We start from the raw sequence: 16,101 nt of genomic DNA, 5'->3' as shown, positions 1-16,101 counted from the left end.
TTAACAGAAGGGTAAAAAGGAAAAGTAATGCTTTTAGGACCTTAGACAATAATCAGTTTTATGATAAGCAAACTACGCTTCCTAGGTCCATAATGCAAAAAGAATTCTAGAGAAATGTGCTAAGTACTATGATTTTATCTAAAAAGTACATTGCATAACCCAACATGCCACAATCTGCTTCTCTAACCTCCTTTCTAAACCAGCAATTGATATTGGTCATTTTTCCTTCTTTAAAATGCCCAAGGGTTATCTAAACACACACATATGAGATATATGTTACTCTAGTTCAGTGTTATTTACAGGTGTACTTTGTAAGATCAATCAACATGTGAGGAACAGATTCGAGTTCAACTGTTTCCCAGACTTGCTATATCGACTGACACTCAACTCTGTGCCTTTACACATGCAGGGTCCATGAGCCATTTTAAAAAAAAACAAAAAAAAAAAACTACAGCTCGGTGTGGTGGCACACGCCTATAATCCCAGCACTCGAGGCAGAGGCAGGTGGATTTCTGAGTTCAAGGCCACCCTGGTCTACAAAGTGAGTTCCAGGACAGCCGGGGCCATACAGAGAAACCCTGTCTTGAAAAACAAACAAACAAACAAAAAAAAAAAACCAAAAAAAATTACTATGCATAAAACTTGAATGTTAGCCGGGCATAGTGGCGCACGCCTTTAATCCCAGCACTTGGGAGGCAGGCGGATTTCTGAGTTCGAGGACAGCCTGGTCTACAGAGTGAGTTCCAGGACAGCCACAGAGAAACCCTGACTCGAGAAAAAAAAAAAAAAAGCAAAAAACAAAAACCAAACAAACAAAAAAACTTGAATGTCTACAGAATGCCTCTTCCTACTACTACCCCTCAATCCTGGCATTCTATCTTCAGTAACCTCTCATGGAATATGCCTTTAATCAGAGCCTTCCATATTTTTTATTTCTTCTCTCTCTCATACCTCCAAATGGGTCCTTTTGTCAAGTAGACATAGCTTCTTAAATTCTCAAGACAATAAGACACCTTATCCAAAATTTCAAACCCACCCTCCAATAGAGACACACACTTCTTAATCTTGGCTTGCTTCTATGTTCACTTATGTTCTCACTTTTCTTCTGAATGATAAGAGACTGGAGTTTGCCTGCTGCTGAATAATTAATTACCAAGGCATCACTAATGAATACTTACCACAGCTTACTCTGAGATGTGTCAAGTCTTGGCAAAAGGGGGCCAAGAGCTGAAGGTCAACCTCAACTACAATGTACACCTCTAAGCAAAGCTCTCTTAATCAGGTAGTCGTTGAAACATTTTCCTCTCAGGTCTAACAGTGGCTCAGGGATATTACACCTTACAGAGCATGCTGGAAACTGAGTTTTAGTCCTAGCAGTACACACTAACAAGGCAAGAAACAAAACAAATAAACAAAAACAACTGGGGGAGACACCAGTCCTTTCATCTTTTGTCCTTTGGCTTTTACAGATCTATGTGTAAAGTCAATCTGCTGTGCATTCAAACCCTGATGTTTGCCATAAAGAGTGCTGCCTGTTCCCTCCATCTCCCCCCACCCCAAGAGAACCCTCTTCTCTCCAGGCAGAGGGCTGCTTCATTGTCTTCCCTAACTCAAAATAAAACAAAATTTTTAAATTTTGCCTAAGTCCACTAACCAATTACATTAATAAGATTTATCAATGTAAATGCTACATTATGGGCCTGACACACCCATGGCATAACTATGTAAATACCATTTATTTTGTTTTTCTTTTTTCAAGACATGTTCTCGCTATGATTCCCAAGACCACCTTAACTTACTGAGTAACTCAAATAACTTAAAGCCATCTTTCTGTCTCAGCCTCCTGGAATGTTGAGATGAATATAGCAGCTACCTTCTAAGCCTTGGCTAACGTTTAAAACAGATATAAATGCTAAAAAACATAACAAAAACTTAATTGGAAAGCGATGATTTGCGTTGTATTTGGTAATAAGACTAAATAAAATATTTCACACATAACAAGTCCATTTATAGATCCCCTCCCCCAAAAAGAAAAACCACCTACTGAAATACAGTACCAACATTTGACTAGGAACACAGATTGGTTCATTTTTAGGCTGCTTCTAAACTGCTTGCTAGCTTTGCAAACCCTCAGATAAGTAAGTCTCACCAATTCTTTACAGAAAATGGTTAGCAAAATGTATAAATTTTAACGCTCATAATAGACTTGTCAACATCCGCACCCAACTGAATGTCTTGCAGGGACTCTATCAATAAGTGAGTCCACGAGTGTTCCGTGGCATCAGTCCTATGTACCAGTTCATGGAATGATCACATTTTAAAGACTCATGACGGAAGGGACAGGATTACGAAACCATAAACAGTCACCATAGCACATCCACCACTCTGTAGAGAAAGTACTGACAGCACGTTCGAAAGCTGTCATTTGTACCAAGTTTTGGTACTCCCATAAGCCCCCACCCCAAATCCATCTGCGGGGCGAGCGAGGCTGAGTCATTCCAAGGAGTAACTTTACACCGATGCTTGCACTCCGGGGTCGGGACAAAGGCATCACCTCTAGGTTCCTCCCGTCAGGGCACTCCGGCCCTGGCCCAAACCCTCTCCGGTTTCCCGAGCCCGACACTCCAGTGCACCGAGCCCTGGAGACGGAGGCCGCGATTCAGGCCTCGGGTGAGCACCGGCGTCCTGCCGCTCCCGCGATCCTGTCAGCGGCCAGCGGGCCTCAGGGTCCCCGTAGGACTGCCGCGGCGACCCTCCGAGCCGGCGCCGCCAGACGCTCCGGCGAACCCGTCAGGTGCTGAGCGGCCGGGCCAAGCCCGCCGCCAGATGGGAGCAGGGGCGGCACTTACCCGGCAGCGCCTCCTCCGCCCGCGGCAGCAACACAGCCGGCGGCCCTCCGCACCATCTTCTGCCGCCGCCCTGGCCTCGGCGGCGGCTATCAACCGCCCCTGCGGCGCCGCCAACCGACACAACCGTCGGCGCCCAGCCGCCGAGTACCCGGCGAGGCCCGGAAGGATGGGAGTCGGGCGCAGCCGCTGCTCCGGCCCCTCGGCTCCGCGCGGGGACCCGAGTCCGCCGGCCGAGGCACTGAGAGCTTGGCAGGGCTGGGTCGCGGCCGCCGTGGGGTTTGTTATTGTCGACTCGGCCTTTCCGCCGCAGAGCACGCCGGGAAACAGCCAGCCGGGGGAGGGGTGACTCAGGTGTCTGCGCAGATCCGGAAGTCGCTGGGCTGGCCGGACGGGCGCGGCTCGGTCGGCGAGCGTAGTCCCTGGCTGGCAACTTGTCTGTCCTTCCCTGACCCTGGAAGGTATTTCGGTGCTTGCCTTGGACGGCCCCAAGGTGAGCGTGACCTTCTGGCCGCGGCAGACCGACCTCGCCAAACCTGGGGCAGCCCCAACAGGGGAACCGGAGGCTGACGAGTGAGCACCAGCACAGATCTGGGGCCCTCATCTGCTGCCCCGAAATCAGCCGACTGTCACCTGGGCCACTCGTACCGGGACTGCCAGAATGGCAGGCTACTCGGAAAGTATGCCTGGCATCTTTGCAAGGGTGGGGCGGCCCAGAGTCAGACCAGGTAAGTAAAGAGCACGTCCAGAAGAGGAACCGAAGCAAAGTGGACTGTACTGTAAGCGGCACGACCGAACAATACTGAGGTCGATAATAGGTCAACAGCATCAAGATTAGAGAAGAGAATGTCAGCTTATGAGAACATTACATTTGTATTCGGGCTTAGGCAAGGACTTGAAACTACAAAACTTGAGTTTGATGAGAAGATGTTTGTTACAAGCAGGCTCATCAATTATGTGACGTAAACACGTATTAAATTACTATTCCCAGGAATATCTGATAGAGGTAAAAGTTTAGGAATGGTCTCTCTAAGCCAACAGTTAGCGGTTCCCGACAAAATGAGACATAAGGGGTATTAAACTGATTGAGATCTGCAGTTCTTTATTGTGATAGACACTGGAAAAACAGTAGTTGTGTTTTAAGAGTTGTTTAGAAAGGAGCTTGTTGCTTATCTCACTTTGTTTTTAACTTTGCACTTCTGCCATATCCCAGAAAAATCTTGTATGCACACTGTTATACATATTGAGTATTTTTTAAACTGGAATTTTAGTACATTACACCAGCAAATAAAGCAAAAATGGAAAAAGAACAAGCACTCAATTTTTGTGCACCAGGGGAAGTAGTGAATTGGCAAGACTAAAGAGAAGAAAAATTGTTAGTATATTAACAAATGTAAGCTATATTGCAGTCTAGCTAGAACAATGAAGATCAAAGCTGGCCGGGTGGTGCACATACCTTTAATCCCTTCTCTCAGAAGCTGAGGCCTGCTCTACAGAATGAGCTTCAGGGAGCCAAGGCTACACAGAAAAAGGAAAATCAGGGCCGGTGAGATGGCCCAGAGGGTAAGGAGATCTACTGACTACCAAAACTGACAACCTGAGTTTCATCCTAGGACTGACGTCGTGGGAGGAGAGAACCACTCCTTGAAGTTCACACACACTAAAAAGAGCACCAAAGAGCTGTGTTTCCTCACAGTTAATAAGTACCATTGAATAGCAGAAATGTACTCCAGTTTCAAGTGTTAAAGTACCACTTGTCATGTTGTATACGTGGCCCAAACTTCTCTGGGAAACTGTTAATACAAATGTCTGTTACTTTATACTCTGAAGTGAATGTTTAGAGTTTATATGCATCTCAAATTATTTAGTAAGACTAAAGTGAAAATATGTTATATGAATTTTGCTAAGCAACATAGATAAATGTTAATAATCATGCATATCCATAAGTTTTCTGTCACAAGCTATTTTTCCTCATCCTCTTGAGCATTCTATTCTCCATAATAAACAAAAACAAACTCCTGCAATACTATGTGAAGCTTCGGGGCTTTTCTCAATGAAACTTCAAACAGATTTACAAGGACCATAGAATGATCTTTCATGGGGAGTGCAGAAACATCATTTCAACTTACTAAAGCATGGGCCGTTCTGCCTTCCCCCTCCTTGTGTTATCTCTATCCTATTGCTTGTAAACTCCTATCCATTTACTGTATTCTTTTTCCCCACTTCTCAATTAGAATATACTGTGGGTGATGTGAAGGTTGGTTTCTGTATAAGACTACTTATTCTTGGCTTCCACTGAATTTTTAATTTAGTATCTGTCAATGTTTCAGTGAATTTTCAAGGAACAACTAAAAGTGCTTTTTACCAAGAACAGAACTGACTCCGTTCCTCCACATGTATGTGTGTACAATCAATTGAATCAAATGTAATTTTTAAAGTGAATTTTTTTTTTTTTTAGTTTTATAACTGGAGGAATTATGCAGTCTGAGTACTACAAATCATTTGAATTTTTAAGTCTCTTTTTCTCAGCTTAAACTTAAGCGTCTTCTAGTCTTTATCAGACATGTCTGTAATTCTGGATCTTTTAAGTGTTTAACATGCTGATTGTAAGCTCTTCTTTAAATATTAACCCCACCCCTGAATAATGATACGCATTCAGTACTAACATTTGTTAGCAGCACCTTACAACTTGCTCAAGCCCTCTTCTTCTGTCTGGCCTTGTATTAGCACTCATTATTTTTCTATCAAGAACCATCCAATTATGTCTCTTCCCTTCCTAAGGATTGTCACTGGTTTTGTTTTGTAGATGGATAAAACTTGAACATAGCACAACATATCTTGTCTGGATTGGGTTTAGGTACCAACTCATCTCACACTATACTTGATTAAATTCTCCTCTGATGAATCTTTAAATTGGATGGATTTTTAAAATTCATAGGACTCTGGAGAGAATGACACAAATTATGAGGCATTTATAGAATACAATAAATTCTGTAAATATTAAATGTTAATATTTAATATCATTAATAACACATTTTAATATTTAAAGCCAAGTAAGTTTCTATGAAAAATTCTTGCCCTCAGATGTCTCAAAGGCCATTCAAACAAAACTGCAAGGATAGTTGCATCTGAGGCAGTAATACTTTCTATTCTTTATTCTCCCAATCCTAGTATTGACCCACCATTGATTTTTATCACTATCTAATAGCTTGAAAAACCATTTGATTCTGTGACAGGAGCCAGATCTTGAGATCCATACTATATTTCGATTTCATACTTCTGGCAGTGCTTGTTATTGTTGATTTTTTAAATGTACTTTTTTATTGAAAATACGAAAGTATTCTTAGATTTGTGTCTCTTGGATTTTACATTACAGTTCTACTTAGCTGTCTTAACTAATCTAGATTTTATCATTTACCCTCAGTTTTACAAATGAGGGATTGATTTATGAAGACCAATCAATACACTTCTAATTAGTGTTCCTTAGTAAAAGGAGTGTAAAAGTAAAACCAGGTGGTGAGTTCTAAGGCCATAACCATACTACACAATCCTGCCCCTTACTTTGGTATCAATTCAAATTAAGGTCTTAAAAGGGTATGAACTTGAAAGTTTAGAAGTAAACCAAGTTTCTCAATGATAGAACTATTTTGTGGGCATAGGGCAGGGAATAGCTCAGTTAATTCACAGGCCATTCTGTGGATGTTATGTTTTTTAAAAATGTATTTTAGTATTCTATTTGGATATTCTCTCTGCATGTATGACGACCATGCACCATGTGCATGCTTCATGCTTAGAGACCAAAAGAGGGCACTGGATCCTCTGGCATTGGAATTACAAAAAGCTGTGGGTGCTGGGACCTGAACATGCTCTTTGGAAGAGCAGCCAATGCTCTAGGTGGCTGAGTCTAGAGCCCACTCTAGCTCCACATTTTCTGATTTTTGACATCTCTGGCTTCCATCACCTGATACTCTTAGCCATAACTGTCTGTCTTCAGACCCCAGGACAAGGAGCTGAAGTGCATATTTTACATACCAAAGCAGACCTGGCCTCCAGCTTCTCCCAGCATCCCTCTGTCCCTATCTGATATACCCTGCCCCCAACCTTGAACTTTCTAGTTTAGGAGCTTGGGCTGTTCTTCCCCCAGAGACTCTTCCCTATATAATCCATACATTTTGCACCACCCTCGCTGGATGTGCTCTTTTTCTTCCCCCTCCCCTCTTTCTCCCTCCTCATGGCTGCAAATCTGCCCATGTATACTTTGGCTTATTTACTAGTGGAGAAATAACTTACTATTGATAATGCCTCTGCAGACACTCTAGTACTCCCAGGACAGAAAAATCAATTCCTTTCCTGATTAACAATTTATATCATGCTACACCATACACCTACTGAAATTGTATTTCAGAAAAAAATTAGAAGACATGGAATCAGCCAGATGGTGGTGGCGCACACCTTTAATCCCAGCACTCGGGAGGCAGAGGCCAGCCTGGTCTACAAAGTGAGTTCAAGGACAGCCAGGGCTATACAGAGAAACCCTGTCTCGAAAAACAAACAAACAAACACACAAAGGCATGGAATCAGACTACTGTAATTCCCATTTTTATGGTTATCTCTGGAAATCTGTGAATGAGGATCCTAAAATCTTGCCATTCATTTCCTAGGCATATTAAACTTCAATCATGGTAGCTTAGAAAATAAAATTCTAAAGATTTCTAAAAAGATTTTATTTCTAAAACAATCTAAAATGATGATATAAACATGAGGTAGTGGTATGATTTAAAAAAAAAAGTAATGGAATTTATCAAAACTTCTTTGCTCCACTTTGGGTTTTCAAGGTAGGGTTTCCCTGTGTAGCCCTGGATGTAGAACTAAACTCTGTGGACTGGCTGACCTTGAACTCAGAGATCTGCCTGCCTCTACTGAGTGCTGGGATTAAAGGCTTATGGCACTACCTCCAGCAATCAAAACTCTTAAAATACAAAGGGATACTTTTTTCTTATTTGTACCTATTCTATATTTTTTAAACCATGTATGTTCTATATCTTTTAAACTGTGTATCTTTTGTAACCTATAATAAAATTAAGGCTTCTTTCTAGTTTCCTGAAATCATTTTATTTTAGTAGCATTTGTTTTCAATCTTATATCCTCAAGTAGTAAAGTTGTATCTGTACATTTGTTTATGAGAAGACACCTTGTAGGAGTCAGTTCTCTCCTTCAAACATGGGTTCTAGAAATTGAGCTCAGGTCGTCAGGCTCAGCAGCAAGCACATTTACTCTCTGAACCATCTTACTTGACAAACCTCCCATATATTTTTAAGGTGACTTACTATAAAAGAAACGTTGAACTGATCAGCTGCAAACCTGGGTTCTCAGGTTTACCTTTCTTCCTACTCTCCAAACTTTAGTATCGTCAAATCCCTAATTCCCTAGCTATCCCTTCCCAAAGGTTAATTCATGAGAAAACTTCACACATTTCTGCCATGAAATCTTCAATGCTAGTTAAATCTATTGTCTTGCCAATCGTCATTCTGTACTTTGTGTTTCTGGGACTCAGGCTTTAAATATAGTCCATTTTACATCCCATCCTGTCAATTCTGTAAAACACTTGGTAAGTGCTGTGAACTCATTTTACCAGAGAAAATCCAGAACTTTGTAAAGGTGTAGGGGATTGGGCTAGAGAGATGTCTCAGCGGTTAAGAGCACTGACTGCTCTTCTGAAGTCCTGAGTTCAATTCCCAGCAACCACATGGTGGTTCACAACCATCCGAAATGAGATCTGACACCCTCTTCTGGTACATCTGAAGACAGCTACAGTGTACTTACACATAATAATAATTTTTTTTAAGGGTGTAGGGGATTGATTAGAGACTTGCTGATTGTGGAGAGCTGGGATAGTGCAACTTCAGAGCTAAATTATTTTGGGCTAACAATCTTACTAGCTATTCATTGCCTACCTCAGTATGACTTTCCAGTCTTGTGACATATGTGACACATTTTAGAATGTATTATCCCAACAGATGCCTCACTTCCTTCAACCTAAAATCAAAGAATGACATCAGATAACAAACATCTCAGACCTATAGTGAAGGCTGTCCCTACTGTACTATAATACCAATGTTTTCATCAATTTGAAAAATACCTTGGTGGTGCACGCCTTTAATCCCAGCACTCGTGAGGCAGAGGCAGGCGGATTTCTGAGTTCAAGGCCAGCCTGGTCTACAGAGTGAGTTCCAGGACAGCCAGGGCTATACAGAGAAACCCTGTCTCGAAAAAAATAAAAATAAAAATAAGAGAAAAATACGTTGATGTGTGGCTTTCACAGCTGTCCTGGGACTCTGTATGTCCAGACAGTAGCTTCAAGCTTAGAGATCCTGCTTCTCCCTTAAGTATATTGGCATTAAAGGCATTTCCTACCACATCTGCCTTGATTTTCCTAAACAACAACAACCTCACAAAACTATTACTATGTTAGAACATGTTATTCCACGTAAACTGAATGACCACAGTAGTGTGATCATTCATATTTTGCTATGAACAATTGTTTTTAAAGGTATAATATAGTATATGATTGTATTCTTTGCAGATGTTTTCTTAGAGTTAGTAATGATCCTAGGATATAGCTTAGTGGTAGTGTGTAAGGCACTGGATTTGATCCCCAGTGTTATAAAATATTAGGAGATGCTAAAAATTAATAAGTGATATGGTTAGCTATAACTTTTAGAAAGATATAAAAAGGGGCTGGCGAGATGGCTCAGCGGGTAAGAGCACTGACTGCTCTTCCAAAGGTCCGGAGTTCAAATCCCAGCAACCACATGGTGGCTCACAACCACCCCTAATGAGATCTGACACCCTCTTCTGGTGCATCTGAAGTCAGCTACAGTGTACTAATGTATAATAATAAATAAATCTTTTTTAAAAAAGGAAGATATAAAAACTTAAATAGCGGCTGGAGAGAAGACTTAGCAATTAAAGGTGCTTGCGGCTTTGGCAGAGGATCCATACAGATGCTTATAACCATCTGTAACTCAAATTTTGGGGGATTCAGTGCCTTCTTATAGCTTCTGCAAGCACGAGTCACATTCATGGTGCAAATGTAAAGTAGAAACAGATCTTGCCGGGCAGTGGTGGCACACGCCTTTAATCCTAGCACTTGGGAGGCAGAGGCAGGCAGATTTCTGAGTTCGAGGCCAGCTTGGTCTACAAAGTGAGTTCCAGGACAGCCAGGGCTATACAGAGACACCCTGTCTCAAACAAACAAACGGAAACAAAAACAAAACAGATCTTAAAAAAATCTAAAAGATATTGCTAGCTGTGGTGGTATACAATTTTAATCCTGCACTCAGAAGGCAGAGCAGGTGAATCTGTGAATTCAAGTCTGTTCTGGTCTACACAGGGAATTCTAGAACAAGCATGTGTCTCTAACATCCTAAATAAATATTAAAAATGTAATAGTCGGCTGGCGAGATGGCTCAGTGGGTAAGAGCACTGACTGTTCTTCTGAATCCTGAGTTCAAATCCCAGCAACCACATGGTGGCTCACAACCTCCCATAATGAAATCTGGCGCCCTCCGGTGTGTCTGAAGACAGCAAGTGTACTCATTTATAATAATAAATAAATCTTTGGACCAGAGGGAGCAGGGCCGACCTGAGCAAGCATGGTTGACCAGAGCAAGCAGAGGTCCTAAATTCAATTCCCAACCAAACGAAGGTTCACAACCATCTGTACAACTACAGTGCACTCATATACATAAAATAAATCTTTAAAAAAAAAAGTGTGTAATAGCACTTGCTTTTAATCCTAACACTCTTGACCTTGAGGCTGGCCACCTTAGCCTATAGGGCTATATAGTAACTCTCAGCAAAAAATATTGAATAATTTAATGTTTTGGTTTTATAGATTTTTCTTTAAATTTTGATTCTTAAAAGTTTAATCCTTTCTATGGCTTTTATTTTATGGTTGTTATTAGAACAAATTATTTAAAAAGCATCCATTCTGAATGTTACACACTAATTACACTACTAATAAGACAGGAATTCTAGGAGACCTGTTTACATGTGTATATTTTGCATAATACTAGGAATGAAATCCAGGGCCTTTAGTCTCTGCTTAAAGCATCTTCCTACTGAGTCCCACTCTCAGCCCTCTCAGAGAAAGTGTTAATGCAAGTAGTTCGGAGAACCTCCCAACCTTTAGCCATGGATGGCTCACACCCTCTTAAACTGCATACCTCAAGTAAATTCAGACCTACTCCCAAAGCCTTCTGAACTTTTATAGATTTTGTCTGAGAATTTGAATTTATCATTCTTCAGTCTGCCTTAAACTTATTTTAAAATTATGTACGTAGCTTACACATACATAACTGATAAGTTAGGTGACATATAGGAGCTGGGAAAGGTGGGGTCCATTTACATGTGGACTATATCAAAGTCTTTTTGTTGTTTGGTTGTTTTCTTGTATTAGAACACAAAAATGTGCCAGGGGTGGTGGTAAATACCCCTGACCTCAGAATTTGGGAGGCAGAAGAGGCTGGTGAATCTCTGGGTTACAGGCCAGTATAGTCTACATAGAGGCTCTAGGCCAGTAGTATTAGTCAGGGTTCTTCAGACACAGAATGTAATTATTAGGATGACTTACAGGATGCAGGCCAACAAAATCAACAATGGTGAGCTTGAATGGAAAGTCCTCTCACCTGGTCTTCATTATATGCTGGAATTCTGAAGAAGCAGGAACCAGTGCCAGAGAAGAAGTGGATGTCCTAGCAAGACAAGGGCACAGTGAAAGAACAAACCTTTCTTCTTTCATTGTTTTTATATAGGCTTCCAGCAGAAGGTATGGCTCAGATTAAAGGTGTGTCTTCCCACCTAACGTCTGGATTAAAGGCCCGACTCTTCCCAATTCAAGATCCAGATCATAAACCTGTTTTATGGATCAAAGGTGTGTTATCTTCCTGCCTCAAAATCTGGAACACAAGAGTGCCCTCAACTTCTGTACTTTAGATCATCCCAGATATAGTCAAGTTGACAGCCAACAGTAGTGATCAAATCTACCCCTTGTCAATTTGACACACAATCATATCTCCTTATGTCATGGATAATATCCAAATAAAAACAATAGCCAGGTCATAGTAATACCTAGACGTGTACAATTGCAAATACATTATGTATTTAACCAGGTCATAATTACCACTAAAATAATGTAACTACCCTCATACAACCAAAAAGGCAATATAAATTTAGAATAGGTGGCATTGTCCCTTGGGGGACATCCTATTAGTATTCTCTTAATTCATGCTACAGTGTATGACACGCCTTTAATCCTAGCACTTGGGAGGCAGAGACAGGCGGATTTCTGAGTTCGAGGCCAGCCTGGTCTACAAAGTGAGTTCCAGGACAGGCCGGTCTACACAGAGAAACCCTGTCTTGAAAAACAAACAAACAAAAACAAAAAACAAACAAACAAAAAATCTAAACAAAACAAACATCTGTACAAATCTATTTTAAATAAAATTCAATAGAAGCACTCGCGTCAACTATAATCCTCATTTTTGCAACTAGTCTTGTGGCCTTGTGGTATTTCTAACTACCTTCCTCTACTATCCATTCAGAATTCCTTCCAGCCTCTGCAACACCTCAGCAGGTTTTAGCCATTTTCCATACCTTAAATACTGAAGGGTCTGTGCTTCTCTTTGTCATCCTGCCTGGATTTGGCTATTGTGGTTTCCCGTTGACTTTAATCACAGGATATAGTAGTACCAAGAGATGCCCTAACAGATCTCCTGCATTCCAAATATGATGCTTTTTATGTCTGTTGTAGAGAAGCAATCCAATTTCTCCATGGTAATCTAGGTCTGTTACCCCTCCTAACACTGTTATTCTTTCTTTAGCCTGTTGGTTTAAGAGCATTAGAAGCCTAAAGTGAGCAAAGGAAATCAGAGCCTTCAGGCCTATGTAATACTTGCAGCTCCTGGCAGGAACACTCTCCACTTTGGTACCAAAGCTTCTAGGTCAGCAGAACCTAGGGTTTTGAAAACAGGAAGCAAAAATTTACCCAGTGGGTTACTAGGGGAGATGGTGAGAGGAACTATTCCCTTTTCAACCCCCTGATTCCTGAACCCATTGTGGCAATAGGAAAAACTACCATATATTGGGTACTGATTCAAAGCATATGCCACCTTCTGGAAAACCCTGCCCCAGCCCTCCAGGCTGCTGCCACCTAATTGGCACCATTTCTGTGTCTTCAAAAGGCTATTCTATCTTTCTATTAAGCCAGCTGCTTCACTATGATAGAGAACATGGTAAGATCAAGATCTGGATTAAAAGCCTGTGCCTTCTGCCTCAAGATCTGCATCAAGATCCAGATCCCAAATGTGCTGTCCATTTCTGGACTGTCATTCATTCCACATAGAGTCAAGTTGACAATGAACAGTAGCCATCACAGCAGCCAAAGCTGCACAGCGTGACTGTCTCAAGCAATAACAACAAAATTAAAGCGTTTATATATCAAGTGTGTGCATTTGAGAACAGCTTGTGGGATTAGTTTTCTCTTTCCACCTTACGGGTTCTGAGAATCAAACTCAGGTCCTCAGGCTTGGCAGCAAGCAATTTATCAAGCCTTCTTGCTGTCGTTTATGGTTTCTTTTAGAGTGGCTATGTAGCCCAGGCTAAGCTCAATCTCTTGATTTTCTATCTCTGTTTCTTGGTTGCTGAGATTACAGATTTGCACCACCTTATCCTGCAAATTCTCCTTAAAATGATACTGGGAACACCTAAATTTGTGTCATCTGATTCTGTCCATTACATGTAAGATTATACAGTTCTAGCTGTCTATTAATTATTCATACAAACTCAGTTCTTACCTCAGAAATGTAACCCTGACTCACCAGAGAACATGGGTTCAGGTTGCTCCAGGGGATGTGATTAAAAAGCATTTTTATTTCCAAAACAAAAGAAAGTCCTAAATCGAGGGATTTTCCAAATAAGTGGGTAGCACCGTCAAGCAGGTTGGGCTACAGGAAAGTGTAGAAATCTCTTCTGTAGGTCTCCAATATTACCTACTGGATTCAGCTTTTGGGTTAGTGGAAGCTTGGGGGCACTGAATGTCTATTAAGTGAACTAAAGATTGCCATTGATAATATGACTGTGGACCTACAACATTTTAACTCTCCACAATCACATAAGTTGTAATTAATCGGTGAACCGTGTACAGTCTTTAACAGGTGTAGCTTCTTTTCTAAAAACAAGTATGAATTCCCCAGCACACCCTAGAATTACATCAGTATTCCTTGAAATACGAAACTAACCCCAGCAGTTTTTTAAAATCTGTGGTGTTTGTATGTGTATGAGTTTAAACACTGACTTAGACTTAAAACAATATTTTAAAAATAATTTTGAAATATTTCTTAATAATTTTTTCTGTTGACTTTTTTTCTAAGTATGTGGTAATTTTTATATTAAACTTTGATTAGATATTTTATTAGATATTTTCTTAATTTACATTTCAAGTGTTATCCCCTTTCCTAGTTTCCTCTCTGAAAATCCCCTATCCTCTTCCCCCTACCCCTGCTCCCCAACCCACCCACTCCAGCTTCCTGGCCCTGGCGTTCTCCTATACTGGGGCATATAACCTTCACAGGACCAAGGGCCTCTCTTTCCATTGATGTCTAACTAGGCCATCTTCTGCTACATATGCAGCTAGAGTCCAATTTCCTCCATGTTTGTTTGGGGTTTTTTGTTTGTTTGTTTTGATTGGTGATTTAGACCCAGGGAGCTCTGGGGATACTGGTCAGTTTATATTGTTCCTCCTAGGGGGCTGCAAACACCTTTAGCTCCTTGGGTACTTTCTCTAGCTCCTTCATTGGGGACCCTGTGCTCCGTCCAATGGATGACTGTGAGCATCCACTTCTGTATTAGTCAGGCACTGGCACATCCTCTCAGGAGACAGCTATGTCAGGGTCCTGTCAGCAGGCTATTGTTGGTATGTGCATGAGTGTCTGGGTTTGGTGGTTGTTTAGGGGATGGACCCCCAGGTGGGGCAGTCTCTGGATGGTCATTCCTTCATGCTCTGCTCTGAGCTTTGTCTCGGTAACTCCTTCCATGGGTATTTTGTTCCCCATTCTAAGAAGGATCAAAGTATCCACACTTTGGTCTTCCTTCTTCTTGAGTTTCATGTGTTTTGCAAATTGTATCTTGGGTATTCTGAGCTTCTGGGCTAATATCCACTTATTAGTGAGTGCATAGCATGTGTGTTCTTTTGTGATTGGTTACCTCACTCAGGCTGATATCCTCCAGATCCATCAATTTGTCTAAGAATTTCATGAATTCATTGTTTTTAATAGATGAATAGTACTCCATTGTGTAAATGTACCACATTTACTGTATCCATTCCTCTGTTTAGGGACATCTGGCTTCTTTCCAGCTTCTGGCTATTATAAATAAGGCTGCTATGAACATAGTGGAGCATGTGTCCTTATTACGAGCTAGAGCATCTTCTGGGTATATGCCCAGGAGAAGAATTGCTTTATCTTCTGGTACTACTATGTCCAGTTTTCTGAGGAACCTTGAAACGGATTTCCAGAGTGATTGTGCCAGTTTGCAATACCACCATCAATGGAGGACTGTTCTTCTTTCTCACACCCACTCCAGGATTTGCTGTTACCTGGAATCTCAGGGTTGTTTTGATTTGCATTTCCCTGATGATTAAGGATGTTGAACATTTTTTCAGGTGCTTCTCAGCTATTCAGTATTCCTCAGTTGAGAATTCTTTGTTTACCTCTGTGCACCATTTTTAGTAGGGTTATTTGGTTTTCTGGAGCCCAACTTCTTGAGTTCTTTATATATATTGGATATTAGCCCCCTGTTGGATTTAGGATTGGTAAAGATCTTTTCCCAACCTGTTGGTTTCCATTTTATCCTATTGACAGTGTCTTTTGCCTTACAGAAGCTTTGCAATTTTATAAGTTCACTTTTGTCAATTCTTGACCTTACAGCACAAGCCATTGCTGTTCTGTTCAGAAATTTTTCCCCTGTGCCCATATCTTTGAGGCTCTTCCCCACTTTCTCCTCTATAAGTTTCAGTGTCTCTGGTTTCATGTGGATCCACTTAGACTTGAGCTTTGTACAAGGAGATAAGAATCGATCAGCTCTCATTCTTCTACATGATAACCAACAGTTGTGCCAGCACAATTTCTTTAAAAAGCTGTCTTTTTTAATTCCAGGACAGCCAGAGCTACACAGAGAAACCCTGTCTCGAAAACAA

At 41.2% G+C, this 16,101-nt stretch overlaps 1 protein-coding gene and 1 long non-coding RNA gene across 7 annotated transcripts in view; one reads left to right on the top strand and one right to left on the bottom strand.

Moving 5' to 3' along the window:
* Positions 1 to 3,173, bottom strand: part of Rb1cc1 (RB1-inducible coiled-coil 1) — a 61,742-nt gene extending 58,569 nt beyond the window's left edge. For 3 of the 6 annotated variants that reach the window (XM_011238341.3, XM_011238338.3, XM_006495443.4), the window contains exon 1: positions 2,850 to 3,173. The gene's annotated coding sequence lies outside the window, so the exon portion shown is untranslated. The remainder of the gene's footprint in view (positions 1 to 2,849) is intronic. The other 3 variants (XM_011238339.2, XM_011238340.2, NM_009826.4) reach the window with 2 other exon arrangements.
* On the top strand, positions 1,195 to 7,941 carry 4732440D04Rik. Its single transcript, XR_001778783.2, has 2 exons — positions 1,195 to 1,251; positions 2,407 to 7,941. It is a non-coding gene; the product is annotated as an RIKEN cDNA 4732440D04 gene (long non-coding RNA).
* Positions 7,942 to 16,101: the final 8,160 nt, after the last annotated feature.

Source organism: Mus musculus, chromosome 1 (genome assembly GCF_000001635.26).
Source record: "Mus musculus strain C57BL/6J chromosome 1, GRCm38.p6 C57BL/6J".
Classification (NCBI taxonomy): domain Eukaryota; kingdom Metazoa; phylum Chordata; class Mammalia; order Rodentia; family Muridae; genus Mus; species Mus musculus.
Note: the sequence above shows the minus strand (reverse complement) of the source record. Positions and strands in the feature narration are given on the sequence as shown.